The sequence below is a fragment of the Oryza sativa genome, chromosome 8 (genome assembly GCF_034140825.1).
Source record: "Oryza sativa Japonica Group chromosome 8, ASM3414082v1".
In the NCBI taxonomy this organism is placed as follows: domain Eukaryota; kingdom Viridiplantae; phylum Streptophyta; class Magnoliopsida; order Poales; family Poaceae; genus Oryza; species Oryza sativa.
Window position 1 is genome coordinate 20,223,178 of NC_089042.1, and position 17,232 is coordinate 20,240,409.

The 17,232-nt window shown below is 45.2% G+C and overlaps 1 pseudogene across 1 annotated transcript; it reads left to right on the forward strand.

Moving 5' to 3' along the window:
• Window positions 1-1,228: 1,228 nt before the first annotated feature.
• On the forward strand, window positions 1,229-4,646 carry LOC107281818 (protein FAR1-RELATED SEQUENCE 5-like; annotated as a pseudogene). The gene is made up of 3 exons (XR_010734619.1): window positions 1,229-1,593; window positions 1,912-4,089; window positions 4,197-4,646. The product of XR_010734619.1 is annotated as a protein FAR1-RELATED SEQUENCE 5-like (transcript).
• Window positions 4,647-17,232: the final 12,586 nt, after the last annotated feature.

The window sequence follows — 17,232 nt, forward strand, 5'->3', positions numbered from 1 at the left end:
TATCCACTAGTGCTCACTCAAGTGATATGTTATACAGGTTATCTAACAAGTTGGCTATTTTACTAACGAAGAGGAGAGAAGTGCTACAAGAAGCTATGTGTAGTCCATTCACATTTCTGAAGGTTAATCACTCATCCGGCCATCCCAACACATATCGAACTTGCGACAGAAGATGTTTCTTTTTACAGAGTCGCTGCTTCTTCGATGCCTAGTAATACATCTTAATTCTCTTAAGGGCCCTATTCTGTGAACTGTTACTATATATATATGCCCCATCACTAATTGTTCTAGTGATTATACTTAGTACTCACGAATCACGATGCATATTATCTTTTGATATTCTGCTGTATGGTGTACATACTGTGCTTGGAGGGGGGCTAATGACTCATAATTACATGACTGTATATATGTCAATATGCTTATTATTATCCTTTTCTAGGAAGGCATATCTCTTGAGCTGAAATGGATTTGGCATTATGATTTATGAACATGTAGCAGTCCATCTCACATCTATTTATCTTCAGTGAAGCTTTGGTGTGATCTCTAAGGTTATTTATTATGTCTGCTGAATGCTTGCTTCTCTTTCTTTTCCCGTTGGTTGGGCTGCTGCTACATACTTGATCAACATTGCTTGCTATTCGACTAGTACTGGGCCAGACTGCATTGGGCCTCCACATGGTGATAGTAGAAAGGAGGAAGATAGAAGAAAGAAGAGTGGTGATGTAGAAGAGGACGGAGTAAGTCACTGACAGGTGGGACCCACATATGACTCAGCAAGTCAATGAGGGTCAAAACCGACATGTCAGCCGAAACCGCCTCCCAAACCATTATACTCAGGTTTTAAAGATGGGGGAAGGCATTATACCCGGTTTTGCCGTTGAGGGATGCGATTCAACTAGACGTAAGAGTTGAGGGATGCAAAATAGACCTATTCCTTTCTGTGGACCGCTCATAGTTTACAGGCTAGCCCGGTCCAGGTGATTTTGCCACCCATCTAGTCTAGATTGATTCATCAAAGTAGGGTAGTTATCTTCCACTAGTAGCTAATAAGCTAATTACGCGAGCTCCACCCAACATAAGTACGGATTCGGATTCAGTGACATTGCTATGGCATGGCACGGTGTGACATTGGAGTGATCTGGAGCGTTCAAAACAAATCCAACGGTCCGCTACGTCGGCCCACCTGCAGCCTCCGTTTTCACCCAAATCTCTGTTTCCTCTGCCGCCCGACGCCCAAATCTCGCGGCTCGCCCCAATCCTGCGCGCACGCCCGGTACCGCGGAGGTCCCAATCCCGCACCGGAGTAGAGCTGCTGGCGGAGTTCCAATCCCGCGGAGGTCCCAATCCCGCTTGGAGTAGGGCTGCCGGCGCCGGGAAGTGCAGCACGCCAACCGCCGAGGCCGGGGCCGGGGCGCCTGCCCTGCCGTCGCCACCAGATAGGCGGGAGGTAGGGGGGCCCCTCGCCGTGATTGGGGAGGCAGGCCGGCCGCCGCGAGGCCGGGGGCCGAGGCCCCTGCCCTGCCACCGGAGCACCAAGATTTTGGGGAGGAGGGCTGCCAGAGCGAGCCGAGCATCTGCAGAGGTGGATTGCAAGTGAGTGTTTCTAAGTTTTATTCTTTAGGATAACTTGGAGAGCAACTGAATTGCACAATTTGGTTTAATGGATCTTAGTCTTAAATGGAGCAAATATTGAATGCTAAATTCCAGTTATTGGATGTTTGTGTTTAGGCAAATGTTACTATCTGTATGTGTTGAAAAATGTTGAGCAGACCTACTATCAGATAATTGTCCCCCCTAAGTGTGAATCATTTTTATATCAGAATGTTGTGGTTGAGATAATGAAAGAGCATAATAGTGCCGCCATAATGAAATATATGTTCCGATTATTATAGTTTGGAATTTTTTTTTCAGAAATTTGAGTACAGGGCTATTCATTGTTGTGGAAGGCAATGGCAGAAGTTGATACAAAGTTACTTGAAGTTGGTTTGAGGTTCAAAAATCCATATAAGGGTTGGTTATTTTGGGTGGCATATGGCGGCCGTACTGGCTTTGATGTGAGGAAAAGATGCACAAATGTAAGCAAAATGGATGGTAAGGTGACTTCATGCAGATATGTTTGTTTCAATGAGGGTCATCGAACAAAAAGGCAAACGGAACATGTGACAAGGTGTTTTAGAGCTGATACAAGAACTGATTGCAAAGCTCAGATGGTTATTTCATTGGATCGAGGTGCAGGAAATTATGAAGTCATTGATGTGCTTGAACACAACCACCCACTCCACTTGCCAGAGACCTTCCACTTGATGAAATCACAACGCAAAATTTCAAAACTCCAAGCTTTTGAAATAGAAACAGCTGATGATTCTAGTATTAGGCCAAAAGCTGCCCATGAGTTGGCCACTCGTCAAGTTGGTGGACCACTTAACCTTAGCTACAGTTGCCGTGACCGCCAAAATTATTTGCAAAGCAGACGTCAAAGGGAATTGGCTTTTGGACAGGTAGGAAGTATGTTGAAGTATTTTCATGATAAAATTGTTGAGAACCCATCTTTCCAATATGCTTTGCAGCTGGATTGTGAGGAGCACATTACCAACATATTCTGGGCTAACGCAAAGATGATCCTTGACTATGCACACTTTGGTGATGTTGTCACATTTGACACAACTTTTGGGACAAACAAAGAATATAGGCCATTTGGTGTTTTTCTTGGGCTCAATCAGTTTAGAGAAACCACTATTTTTGGTGCTGCACTTCTATTTGATGAAACAGAAGCATCATTTACATGGTTGTTTGAGACTTTTCTAGCTGCACATAATGGGAAGCAACCTAAAACTATTTGCATAGATTAAGATGCAGCTATGGGAAAAGCCATAAAGATAGTATTCACAGAATCATATCATGGTCTCTGCACCTTTCACATAATGCAGAATGCTGTGAAGCATTTATCTCCAGTGAAAGGTAAAGAGGATGATGAAGGTGAAGAGGAAGACGAAGGTGAAGAGGAATCGCATGTTCGCTTGTATGTTTGGCCACGAAGATGAGGCATCATTTGAAGAGGCATTTGAGATTATGAGATCCAAAGTTCATAAGCAAACATAGTTAGATAGCATTTACAAGGTGAAAGAGAAATGGGCTGAATGTTATATGAGAGATGTCTTCAGTTTAGGAGTGCGAAGTACACAGCTAAGTGAGAGCTTCAACAATGCATTGAAGAACCATTTGAAATCAGATTTTGATATCATTCGATTTCTTAAGCATTTTGAGAGGTCAGTTCAAGACAAAAGAGATAAGGAACTACAATCTGAATTTGAGGCAAGGAAGAAGCTACCTAGAAGACTAATGTGCACACCGATGTTGGTTCGAGCTAACCAAGTGTACACTCCAGTGATTTTTGAAGCTTTCCAAAGCGAATATGAAAGATCCATGGCTGCGTGCGCTAGAGTTTTGGATGGAGAACACAGATATGCTGTTGTAGTTGGGAATTTGCTTGGTGAGGTAAGTTCAGAGGTGGAGGAGTACACAGTGATCGGTGATCCTCTAAACCAAAAAACTTCATGTAGTTGTAGAATGTTTGAAAGGATAGGAATTTTATGTGCACATGGTCTGAAAGTTCTTGATCTAATGAATATAAAAAAATTGCCACCACATTACATCATAAAGAGATGGACTAGAGAGGCATGTAATGAAAATATACAAGATAGGCAAGGAAGGAATGTGGTAGCAAATCCAAAATTGGAAGCTCAACTACGGTACAAGATTATGTCTCATAAGTTTCACACTTTGGCACATAAAGTAGCTCACTCTCCAGAATGTTGTGTAGTGTTAGAAAATGCACTTGATTGCCTTTGTACACAGCTAGAGGAGAAACTCAATTTACTATCTGCTGGTGGTACACATGAGCCCTACGAGGACAAAGAAAATATTGACCCAAACGCGCAACATGGAGATGATTTGCTTAGTGCTACACAACTAAACAAGAAGGAGGTTCAGTCAAACAAGTCAAGGAGAATTAGAACTTGGATTGATAAGCTACGCAAGGGGAAGCGCAACAATCCTAAATCTGCAAAACCAACAAAAAAGGGAGTAAAGGTATATCATATGCAAGCTGCTCATCTTTGTATGTTGATGTAAAAAATTGCTTAACTAATTAATTGACTTTTCATTGGCAAAAACAAAAGAAAAATGATGCTTTACAGCCACAGGTACAAGTTAAGGATGATGGCAGCCACAAAGAAAGAGACGTGGAGCTTCAACAATACAATATCATTAGCGATTTTACCCACCTTGTGACAGCACCAAGTTGTGATGATGATATTCTCTGTGATCAAGATCTGTTCTAATCTTTGCAAGATGGTTAGATGGCTTGTGGACAGCATGGTTATATGGCTTTTGTACAGGATAGTTTGATGTTTTTGGACAGGAATGGTTAGATGCCTTCTCGACAGGACTAACTATAGTATTTTGTGGTCTCTGTTTAGTATTTTGGACAGGGCCAACGATAGTATTTTGTGGCCAAATTGTACAAGTGAATATGGCCTACCCTTGGAATAGTTTTCTATATGCTCCACATACTAGTTTGAATGACATGTACGATCCAAAAACTTATCTCACAACATTATCAACTTCTATATGGCTGTTTCCAACTATCTGTGATGTCTGAATGCTCCAAGTTTCAAGTTTATCAACTTCTATATGGTTGTTTATGTCTTTCTGTGTTGTCTCAATCCATCCACCAATTATGGGGACATGCTGTCAATTTTTTCAGAGAAACATCACAGAACAGCATACATGAAGTTACTGATTTATTCATTCATTCATTCAAATTACAGCATACATGAGTCAAATCAATTGTTTCAGGACAGTGCACAGCTAAGCCTAAGGCAATTTTGGAGATAGAGAACAAACAGCTAAACTTCAAAACAGCAATTTTGGAGAACAAACAGCTAAACAACTGTAAAAGAATCTTTGCATTTCTCTAATGGAAATGGAGGGCTTTGCCCTTTGCTAAAAAAAACCAGCTAAACAGCTGCGAAGACCATTGCCTCCATTGGCACCCCGACGGCCGGCCGCCTCCATCGCCAAGGGTCACGGTGTTCGCTTCGATGCCACTGACATTAGCCTGATTGTAAGCAGCTAGAAACTGGCAACTCCTGTCCTGGATTTCCCTTCAGTTCAAGCTAAACCTGAAAATGATTTTGTCTCACAAAGTTCAGTTCAGTCACTTGAAGCAATTGCATAGCCCAATTTTCACATGGTTTAATCTGTTTGAAATGCCATGGATACAAGATAAGCAAGATATATTTCTCATTTCACAAAATCAAGACACAATGTACAAAAAAGAGATGAATTATTTGGAATACAAATTCAGAGATGAATTATTTGGTACTGTGTTCATCAGTATTTTCAACATATTTCAGACAAGGGCACCGTCGCCCCATGGGCACCCCGTCGGCCGGCCGCCTCCATTGCCAAGGGCCACGGTGGCAGGGCAGGCCCCCAGCCTGTCAGCCCCGGCATCGCGCGGCCGCCGCCCGGTCCCCTCCCCACTTGCGGTGGTGGCGGCTCCTAGCTAGCTCCGGCCTGGCGCGGCGGCGGCGGCCTGGCGCGGGCGAGGGAGGCGAAGCTGCGAGGCAGCCGCCCAGTCCCCTCCCCACTCACGGCGGCCTAGCGCCTCTCTGGCCTGGCGTGGCGGCGGCGGCGGCCTGGCATGGGCGAGGGAGGCGCAACTGCGAGGCGGCCGCTCGGTCCCCTCTCCACTCGCGGCGGCCTGGCGCCTCTCCGGCCTGGCGTGGCGGCGGCCTGGCGCGGGCGAGGAAGGCAGGCGAAGCGGCGAGGCGGCGATGCGACCACGGGGGATTGGGGCGAGGGAAACGGAGCGCTTGGGGGGGAAAACGAACCCTGCAGGTGGGCCGGCGCAGCGGACCGTTCGATTAGATTTCAACGTTCCAGATCGCTCCAATGTCACACCGTGCTATGCTATAACGATGTCACCGAATCCGAATCCCAGAAGTACTACATGTTTATCGCTTCATTCTTCTCCCCTTGTTTGAGGTCAAACCAAAGACATCCATGTCAGCCTCTAGTAGTTGTATCAACCATGAGGCGTCCAAGTCCACCCTATGGACATGCGCCTAACAGTTCAACCGCATCAACAATGATTCTAATGGTACAATAAGTGGCATTAAGGCACATTCGGACCCATGCATACCACACTGGCTCAGATTGTTTGATGTACGGTTGATAGGCCGACAAAAAATTAAAGGAAGCAACCAAAACTAATTTATCGGAAAAAGTTTAATATATTACTAGGAAAAATACCCGTGCGTTGCAACAGGTGAAATCTATTTTAACCTTATTATTGTTATATGATTTAGGCCCTGTTTGTTTCAGCTTAAGATTATTGTAATTTAGATTATTAAATCGGATTACTCTAAGCTGGATTATAATAAGCTAATCTAAAATAAGCTGCGAGTTATTTGTTTCTCTGGATTATTGAAGACATCTAAGGGTAGTGGGTCTTTAGCCACCCAATAATCTGGAAAAAGCTCCTCCAGAGAAGATTATTAGATTATAATAATCTGGCTTACAGATTATAATAATCTATTTGTTTGTTTCAGCTTACTCTTAATAATCCAGATTATAATAATCCTAAGTTGAATCAAACAGGGCCTTATTTAAGATAAAATTCACTGTGGAAGTTCGTTTGGATATATATTTTTTCAGAAAATTATGAGATGTAGTTAAGAGTCCGATCATCTCAAGTTAGCATGCGAGTTTTTTTAAACAGATTTCTTATATGATTCCTTCTGTATTACCAAAAGTGAACGATCGTAAAAACCGACTCAAATACGGATATATATTTCCAAAAGCAAACGAACTTAAAAACCGACTCATACATGGATGGCATACCAAAATACCGGCAAAAACATCTTTAATTTTTATAATAGTAGACATATGTTTTAAGTTCATTAAAAGCAAATGCAGAAAAAGAAAGAATGATAAAAAGACCTTAACATTAAGTTTTAAAATTCAGATTTTGTCTGGGACTAAATGGACAAAAGTAAACGATGAGAAGGTTACCACTAATTAGAATTTTCTTTTTAACATTTTTCATTTCCTTATCTAGTTTGCCTTTGCTAAATAAATATTATCCCTTATGCCATTCATAATCTAAGCCACACCTAGAATTATCTCTAGAGAGGGAATGCCCCATGTAGACTGAGACCACACCTCCTATCCCACAGTGCAAAGTTGTTTCAGGAGCGTTTTCAATTTTTCATGTCAAGCCTTACCATCTTCTATTTTAGTCATCATGTGTTTTCATTTTACATAACGTCTAAAATTTAGCACTACACACCCTAAAATCTCTCCCCTCCCCTCAATCTCTCCGTTCCTCAACCAACCAGAGACCGACGACGGCCGGCGGCACAACGAGCTTCAACCTACGGAGGCCGACAGCTCCCCAACCTCCGCCCAACCACAAGTCGCAGGAGGCCAATGACAATTCCACTGATAACGGCCGGCAGCTCAAGCTACCCCGTCATCGTGTCATTGCTTCACCATGGCCTCCTCTCCCCTCTCCCCGTGCCATGGCGGCAATCAAGGAGGCTGGGGACGCAGCGGTGATCGAGGAGGCCGAGGTGGTGGCGAGGCGACGACAAGCTCAACAGCGCGTGACTGGTGCCACTCACTCGTGGCGACGCAATAGCTCATTGGGCCCCCTCCTATCCCGGCCGATGGCGAGTAGACAGCACATTGAGGACTCGGAGGGCGATGACCTCGACAATAGTGGCGTGGATCCGGAGTGACACGAGAGCTCGGCCGCCACCATCATCGCCTCTCTCCTCTTAGGTGTCAGATCTGACTTGGAGCTCAGTAATATCGCCTAGATCTAGCCCGCGGGACAGTGAGCTCGGGGCGGATTTGGCAGCGTCAGTACCCTACCCTCCCCCCGGGCTTATGAGCTTTTTCAGTAGAGACGGTTTCGGCAGTAGATCGGGTCATCTTTGAGCAGGAGAACGGACATAGGATGATGTTATCGGGCGACGAGCAGATCAGGTCGATGATCTCCAAGTCGGCCAGTGTTCTTCCCCATGTCTCTCTCCTGTTTTCTAGACTCACTTCCCCTTTTTCTAACATCTTCTGTGAGGCCCTGAGGCCCTCGTTACCGACAGAGGGCATGCGAACTCGACAAGAACATGGTCCCCTACATGGAAACAATATGTCTATGTGGATTGATTATGCCACATGTCACGTGTGTGCATAGTGAATGACCTTATACCCCTTGAAACAACACTCATATGTGTTGGAATTAATGGATGGGCCTTAGCCCACTCGAAGATTAATTCTTCGGAAAATCACAAAAGCCCACCTCATGGGATGGCATGCATGCGGAGTTTAGTACCACCTTACTTATTCTAGGAGAGAGGGACCTCCTTAAAAGGGAGGATGCCCTCCAAGCCACTAGAAGCATGTGTGGTGGAGAGAAGAAGGGGAACACACGTGGGCGCTCGCTCGCCTCGCCTGGCAGATGCATCCTCCTTTTACAGTTTTGTTTTGCTGCGAGAAACGCAAAATTGGCTCCGACATACGTGTTGAATGGTCCGCAAAATTGGCTCCTCACCCTTGCGCAGATGCATCCTCCTTTTGCAGTTTTGTTTTGCTGCGAGAAACGCAAAATTGGCTCCTCACCCTTGCGCAGATGCAGCCTCCTTTTGCAGTTTTGTTTTGCTGTGGGAAATTCGGATTTGTTTTGTTTTGGAAACAATCCGAAAAATCCGAATACGGTGCGTAAAAACGGCGTGGAGTCCGGATAAGTTACGCGCTACTTATCCGGTTCGGTTACGCGGAGTAGAGATCGTGCGGGCGCCCTGATCAAGCGACCTATCTCTATATAAACCGTGCCACCGCCTTCACACAACGCACGCGAAATCAATCTAGGATTTGCCTCCTACTCTGTGCTGCGCCGTCGCTCGTATACTACTCCATCCCGCTCGCCGACGTGCACCGGCGATCGGGAGAGCAGGTCTCCGGAACCTCTGCCTTCGACGTTCTGCACCGGGAGAAGGCGGCAATAAGGTTTTTGGGAAGCGCTTCGCACGACTGCTCCCTGTTCGTCCGCGAAGGCTTGCCTTCCTCTCCGCTCGCGTGCTGCGCGCCTTCGTCGTCGCCTGCAACCACGAGTAGTTCCTGCCGAGCAACCGGTCTTTTTGCCACCTCGGTACGTGTTCGACATGTTGCGCATATTTGATCTATTTATGTTTTACTGCTTAGTTTACATGTGTAGATCTAATGATGCGTTCATGCTAGTTTACATCTGCAATGTCATGATTTATTTATAGAATAAATTAAATTATTATGTGCTTATAATTTCAACCTCAAATAAGGGAGAATGGCGCTAAAAGAAATCAACAAAAAAGTAGTACTCCTAGTACAATGCTAGTACTCGCACAAGACCTCGGAATGGCGCTACAGTGCCTATTCCTTGGCATTTGCATCGCATGGTGAGATTGTCAGCTTGTGAGACCCATCACAGGGTCACAGAATTTGACGAGGCAGCAACAAATACTGCTCTCTATCGATGCCTTTTTGGCTGCGGTTTGCGCTGTGATATCCCTGACGGATTCGTTCGTTTTTTTTTTTTGGGGGGGGGGGGGGGGGGGGGCGCCGGTGAAACGGACAGCAGCAAAGACCGAAAGTTGTCAGGCAACTCCCTGTATTCATTCAACAAAGAAAAAAAAAAGGCGCCGACCGGTTGCTGGGGTGGGGAGTTGAGCCCAATCATTTCACCTGCCGATTCACGGTCGTCGTCGTCGTCGCCACCGCCACCGCCACCGCCGCTGCAAATTTTGGCGTCACTCCTCACGAAATGCAGGAGCAGCATATCGCCGTGTGAGGCCGAGCGCCATTTTGATGTAAGAAACAATTGCAAGGAAATGAAACTGCAGTAGGAGGAAAGACCTTTTCGCTTCAGATAACTCTCACAGGACGCGGCAGCTGATCATGTACAGTACAGCCTTACCGTGCTGCAATTAGCATTTTATCCTTTTAAACAACTAAATTTTACGAATAGATCCCTATAAATCTTACTCCATCTATTTTAAAATAGAAAAAAAAAACTATCGCGGTTGTCCGAATTACCCCTAAACCACAAAACCGGACATTCTTCACCCCCAACTATACAAACCGGATGAATTACCCCCCTCGACCCAATCCGCGGTGGTTTTGGTCTACGTGGCGTACGCGTGGCAGTCCAGTCAGCATTCTATATTTTTAAAAATATGGGACCCACCTGTCATACGCTCTCTCTCTCTCTCACTCTTCATCTCTCTCTTCTCTCTCTCACTCCCCTCACTCTTCCTCTCTCTCTCTCACGGTCAGCGGCAGGCGGGGGCAGCGGCTAAGGGCGGCAGCCTCGGGGCGGCGGCTGAAGGCGGCAGAGGCGCTGCCGGTGGTGGTGCTGCCGTCGCGTCGCCGCTCGGCCTAGACGACACCATCGCCACCGATATGACCAACGTTGGCCGGAAGCGGAAGCGAGGAGGAGGGGATGGGGAGGACGGCGGCACCCTCGCGACCAGGAAGGATGGGCCTAGAAGGATGGACCGCGAGCTCCGCCTCCGCCGCCTCCGCATCACCGTCCGACGCCGCTGCAGCTCCGCGCCGAGGCCGCCGCCCCCGCCGCCGCAGCTCCGCGCCGAGGCCGCTACCTCCACCGCCCTCAGCCGCTGCCTCCTCATCACCGTCTGACGCCGTCGCAACTCCGCGCCGAGGCTGCCGTCGTCTAGGCTGAGCGGCGACGAGGCGGCAGCACCACCACCGGTGGCACCTTCACCGCCCTCAGTCGCCACCCCCGCCGCCCTCAGCCGCCAGTTCCGCGTCACCGTCCGACGCTGACACAGCTCCGCGCCGAGGCCGCCGTCCTCAGCCGCCGTCTAGGCCGAGCAGCGACGCGGCGGCAGCACCACCACCGGTGGCGCCTCCACTGCCCTCAGCCGCCGCCGAGGCCGCCGCCCTCAGCCGCTGCCCCATCCTACCGCTGACCATGAGAGAGAGAGGAAGAATGAGGAGAGTGAGAGAGATAGAAGAGAGAGAGGAAGAGTGAAAGAGAGAGCGCGTATGACAGGTGGGTCCCATATTTTTTAAATATAGAATGCTGACTGGATTGCCACGTGTACGCCACGTAGACCAAAACCACCGCGGATTGGGTCGAGGAGGATAATTCGTCCGGTTTGTATAGTCCGGTTTGTATAGTCCGGTTTTGTGGTTCAGGGGGTAATTCGGACGACCGCGATAGTTCGGGGGTAATTCGTACTTTTTACTTTCAAATATAAGTATTTCTAAGCTTCAAAATATGTACCACCATATAAGTATTTTTGCACTAATTTCAATGCATGAAAAAATTATATATTTTTTAGTTAATGAGATAGTTGGAAAAATATAAGTAATTCAAAACTTGACCACTGAAGTAACTAAAAGAGATTTGTTTTCTTTATCTTTTTAAATACCTACCAGTACTTAAATTTTAGAACAAATGAAGTATTTGGCAAAGAAAAAGACCCTCAAAACTCGACACCAACTACATTTGACGTCTCAGTGAGTGTTTATTGAAACAAATATCATCTAATAAAATTGAAACAAATAAGAGGGAATGGAGGTGCATTGCTTTGTCAATTTTACTGCTAATAACTGGCAACTTAACCAGATTTTAGGAGAGGAGAGTCTTTGAAGGTGGGTTTCAATCAAGGTTGTCAGTATCCGGATCTGTATTCTATTATCTTACAATATTATGATCCTACCAAGCCGAAACGATACCGATCCCACTATTCATTATCACATGATCCTTTAAAATCTTAGATAGCATCCCGATTCTACGATCCTAAAAAATATTAGTTAAAATAAGATGGTTTAAAAATAATGTAAATAAATATACTCAAGTTTATACTTAAATATATCAAAACTAATGTGGTTTCTCTTGATAAATGTCTCTTTGCATGTCATATATTATTACTATATTTTTTTTATATAGAATGGCTATATGTAACTAATACAAATATTAAACTTGAAAAAAGAAAAATCTCAAATCTCATAGTATCCCATGCTACGATACAATACTACTTTAAGAAAAACGGTACTACCTAGTATCCTGATACTGATAACCTTGGTTTCAACCCAATGTTAAATAAGGTTGGAAACAAACAGAAAGGAATGAAGCAGTGTATATTATTGCCAAGTTCACCACTAAATAAAATGAATTTGAAGTAAGGGATGGAGGTAGGGATGGCAATTTCACCCGCGGGGCCGGGTGATATTTCTGCCCCGCGGGGATGCGGGGCCGGGGCCCCGCATTTGGCTGGGTACAGGGGCGGGGGAAACATTCCACCCGCGGGTGACCCATGGGGCCCCGGGGGTATATTAAACCTCTCAAAATATAATCCATTGCAGGCCCAAAAAGCCCATCCTAATGAAATACTCTGGAATCCGGGGTATATAAGAAAAAAATCCTAACCCTACCTTATCCTCCCCCCACCCCGCACTGCTTCCCGACTCTAGATCTCACGGAGTCGCGGTTTCTCTCGACGCTCTCCCTCCTCAGTCACAGCCGCCGCCACTCGCCAGTCTCACCTCTCCCCTCCGGTCGACCTCTCCCCGGTGCCCTCCCCTCCTCTGCTCTCCCCTTCGGTCGACCTCTCCCCGGTGCCCTCCCCTCCTCTGCTCTCCCCTTCGGTCGACCTCTCCTCTCCTCTCCCCTCCGGTCAACCTCTCCCCAGTGCCCTCCCCTCCTCTTCCCTCCGGTATCCACCCGGCACAGGTGCGGCGGCGATGGTGCAAAGGAGGCGGTGGGGTGGCGCAGAGGCCGCGATGTAGAGGAGGCGATGGCGCAGAGGAGCGAGCAGCGCGCAGGCTTGGGTTCACGGTGATCGGAGCTGTGTAGGCGCCGGGCGAGCAGAGGATTCACATAGAGAAATATTTGTGTTCTTGCTGTGTTCTTACTGAATTTTGATGGTCCTATCCAAGTATTCGTGCTTTTTTGATGATGTGTGAAGTATGTACAATATTTGTTCTCGCTGAATAGCGATTATCTTGTATCTTTTTTTTTGCTGATTGGATGGAGTGGCTACACATTGCGGGGCCCCGGTCGGGTTGTAGGTCCCCGCAGCGGGCGGGGGATGGTTTGGCCCCGCATCTTCACTCGGGGGCGGGGGCGGCCCCGTTGCCATCCCTAGATGGAGGAGATAGAGGGGAGTTGGTCCCCTCTTGGAGGTCAATGCCAATGCTGACCCTAGGCACCAAGGAACCTAGCAGCGTCCTATGCCGCATCGGTGTCCACTGTAATTTCACTGCTGTATCCTTTCTGATAAAGTTACCCCCCACTAACTCCTTAAGCTTAACATGCAAAGATGCCACATCATCATCCACTAACAAGATGCCACATCATCATCCACTAACAATCATCACATTTAAACATCATGCAAACATGCTATATTTTATAGTTTTTATAATTAAAGAGCTTTTCAAATACAAACATGTTAAATTATCATCCAACAGAATTCACATAATATTTCAATGTATATCTTTATTATGTTTTATGATATCCTATATATAATAGTTATATAATTCATCCTCACTTAGTTAGAGTGCTTAAATGATTAATTTATGGTCCAAATTATCTTTCTCATTTTTTCCTCTAATTAAGTCATACCACATCAATTGTTTTTAGCCTTTAGATAATTAATCTACGGTCCAAACTATCTTCCTACTTTTCTTCTTCCATAAAGTCATACCACCTTACTTTTTACGTTTGAATCACCATTCTACATACTATTTAAATTTAAATTATCATAAACCACATTAATTTACTTAAACTGATATTATCTAGCTATCTTACACGTTATTTTTTTACACGTTATTTTTTTATTGTTATCATACTAAATTCCCGCAGCAATGCGCGGGGTTTCACATAGTGTTTTAGGGTTCTAGTGCCAAAGATCTTTGGTATCGAGATGTTAAACTTTAAGGCTAGTGTTATTGTTGCACATTTTTACAATAAGTTTTATAGGGGTGTTGTTTATATATTTTTTTAAAAAAGAATCGGATCACAAAAGTAAGCTAATTACTTAGTGCACTTGGGAGTGAATTTCTTTCTCCATCTCAAAATTATGTTACGTTAATACTTACTTCTTCCGTTTCATAATGTAAGACTTTTTAGCATTGTCCATATTCATCTAGATGTTAATAAATCCAGATAACTATATATGTCTAGATTCATTAACATATTTGTGAATGCGGGCAATGCTAGAAAGTCCTATATTATGAAACGGAGAGAGTAGGTCTTAAGAGCTTAAGAGTCGAGGAATCGTCGCGCTGTCTGGTGCTAATTGTTCGGGAAAAAAAAAGAGAGCCGAGGAATGCTGGAAGCTAAATGACTTTAGGCTCATTTGGTACATCTCCTATTTGAGGGTTTGGTATAGGTGTAGCTCCACGTGGACAAGAATCTCGTAGTAGGACGACTTGTATCAAACGGGTCAGTTTTTCCTTGAGAATAACGAAATGAGCATATCTTAGCTAGTTCGTTTTTTTTAATCTGGCTAGTTAGTTTTTTTTTTAATCTGTTTATCTAGGTTCAAATTCTAAACGTAATATGAGTGTTCGTATTTACGGCTAACTATACTTTCAATGTCAGGTACTATATGTGTCAACAATGATAAGCTTATGATAACTTTATCAATCTCAAGTTATACTGACTTGGTCTTCGAATGTGCTCATAGGGATAGTATGTGTGTGCTCACGTTTATAGGGTGTTCACCAATCTTAAGCTATGCCGACCAGTCTTTGAAAGTGTTTATAGAAATAGAGTCCACCTGTGTGTGAGCACGTAGTGCGTTTTTAGGGCAAGAGCAATACAGCTATTGCACTTGAGAAGCCAAAGCCGCTAGCTATACCAAGAACGGTGTAGATAGGGTCCTCCATAGTACATAGTATTACATATTATAGTGGGTCGTCTCACCAGTTTTTCTCTTCTCACTTCGCCCCTCTCTATTCTCTTGTGTTTCCCCACCGACAAACGGAGCGAGGCGTCAGGCACTGGTGGAGAAGGGGTTTTTACTCCCGGTTCGTAACCCCCTATGTAGTCCCGGTTTTCCAACCAGGACTACGAATCCGGGACTAAAGATCGCTATCTTTAGTCCCGGGTGAAAAATCCGGGAGTAAAAATCTATTTTTAGTTCCAGTTAATGTTACCAACTAGGACTAAAGAACACCAACCGGGACTAAAAAGACTAGATCCGGTAGCACTTTGTTATTTTCTTTTCTTCATTGTTTTTAATATATATTGATTTCACCCCATCCCGTCCCCAAAATCCCAAATGAATCATCCTCAAATTGCCTCCAAATCCACAATCGATCATCTCAAATACTCAAATACATCACAAAATCTCAAAAAAAATTACATCACAACTTTTACAAAATTATCAAATATTCACATCACACAACAATCAGATCCAATCAAATACATCACACAACAATCTCAGATTCTAAAAAAAAAATCCGCCGCCTCGCCGGCCGGCCAGCCCTCCGCGCCCCGCCGCCCTCGCGCCGCCGCCGCGCTGGTCAGCCGGCTCGCCGCGCCGGCCGGCCCGCCGCGCCCCGCCGCCCTCGCGCCGGCCGCCGCCTCATCGCGCGACGCGCCGGCCAGGCCTCCGCGCCCGACCGCCCTCGGCCTGTTAGAGAGGAGAAGGAGAGGAGGAGAGGAAGATAAGGTTGAGGAGAGAAGTTAAAAGGAGAGGAGGAGATAAGGTTGAGGAGAGGAGAGAGGAGTTAAAGGAGAGAAGGAGATACCTCGATCCGATCACGCATGCCTCTCCGATCTCCACGTCGATCTTTTTATGGCGATCTTTTTTCCCGGTTGGTGTTACCAACCGGAACTATAAATAGATCTTTAGTCCCGGTTGGTAACGGTTACCAACCAGTACTAAAGATTGAAAAGTACTCTGGAGCTTTCAAAACACAACCGAGACTATTGTGAAATCTGGTCGACCGACTAAAGATGGTTTCTCCACCATTGAGGCGGCACCACATCTCCAGACGACGGCTGCCGAGCACACGCCGCCTAGCTCATCAGATATGAAGTCGGGTGGCGACGGCGGTTTGTCGTATGATCGAGCGCATATGTCGTATGATCGAGCGCATACTCCGTACTAGAAAAAAAATATCATCAATGGTGAATTCGTTCGGGAACAAAACGTTGACGACGCAGTCTATTTAAGTCTATACAGATAAGATCATCTGGATTACCTTACCCTGGGGCACGCGTGTCAGCACCGGTATGCTGAAAGACACGGCAGTAGATAGCACACAAAGCAGCGGCCTTTGAGACAAATACATACGGACACAGGAAATTTAAGGAAGCATCAGTTTTCTGGACCAAAGGCAGGAACAGCAGAATGTTGGAGTCCTCTGTACATGGATGAGGATGCACTGCAGCAACGTCGACCTACGTGAGAATCAACGAGACAGATGCCCTGCTCGATCTGCTGCCCTTCGATCACGAGAGCAACGACCCTCTTGACGTCAACGGCGCCAATGTGCAGGTTTCAACGGGGGACCATGGGAGCATGCAAAACCATATCTTGGCTTCACCTTGTTTGGATATCACCAAATCGCAGGGCAGGGTGTTCTTGCTATTAATTTATGGCTTGCACTCATTTGCAACATTGGGATTAATTCCACAATTAATCATCTTTCATTCTAAATGACAGTTTATTTAATACTATGGACACATTCTTAGTCATTGGGTTGGGAATAGCCTTATCCATAATTTTTTAAAGAATTCCTATGCATGGGGTTTGAGCAAATACTCTCTCCGTACTCGTAAAGGAAGTCGTTTTGGACAGCGATACAATCTCCAAAACACAACTTTGACTTCTTATTTCTATAATTATTGAAAAGTGATATATGTATACTTTTATGAAAGTATTTTTCAAGACAAATATATTCATATAATTTTTACATTTTCAAACTCAACAACTTAATAGTTACTCCCTCTGGTTCCATTTTAATTGATGTTTTGGACAATAACACGGTCAACAAGATACATCTTTGATCTTATTTTTCTATTATAATATATATTATAAATAAATGCATGTTTATTTTTATTATAATACTTCAAAAAGACAAATCTATATATGTTGTTCTAGTTCCTTTTAACTAAATATTTTTAAAGTTATTGATGGTCAA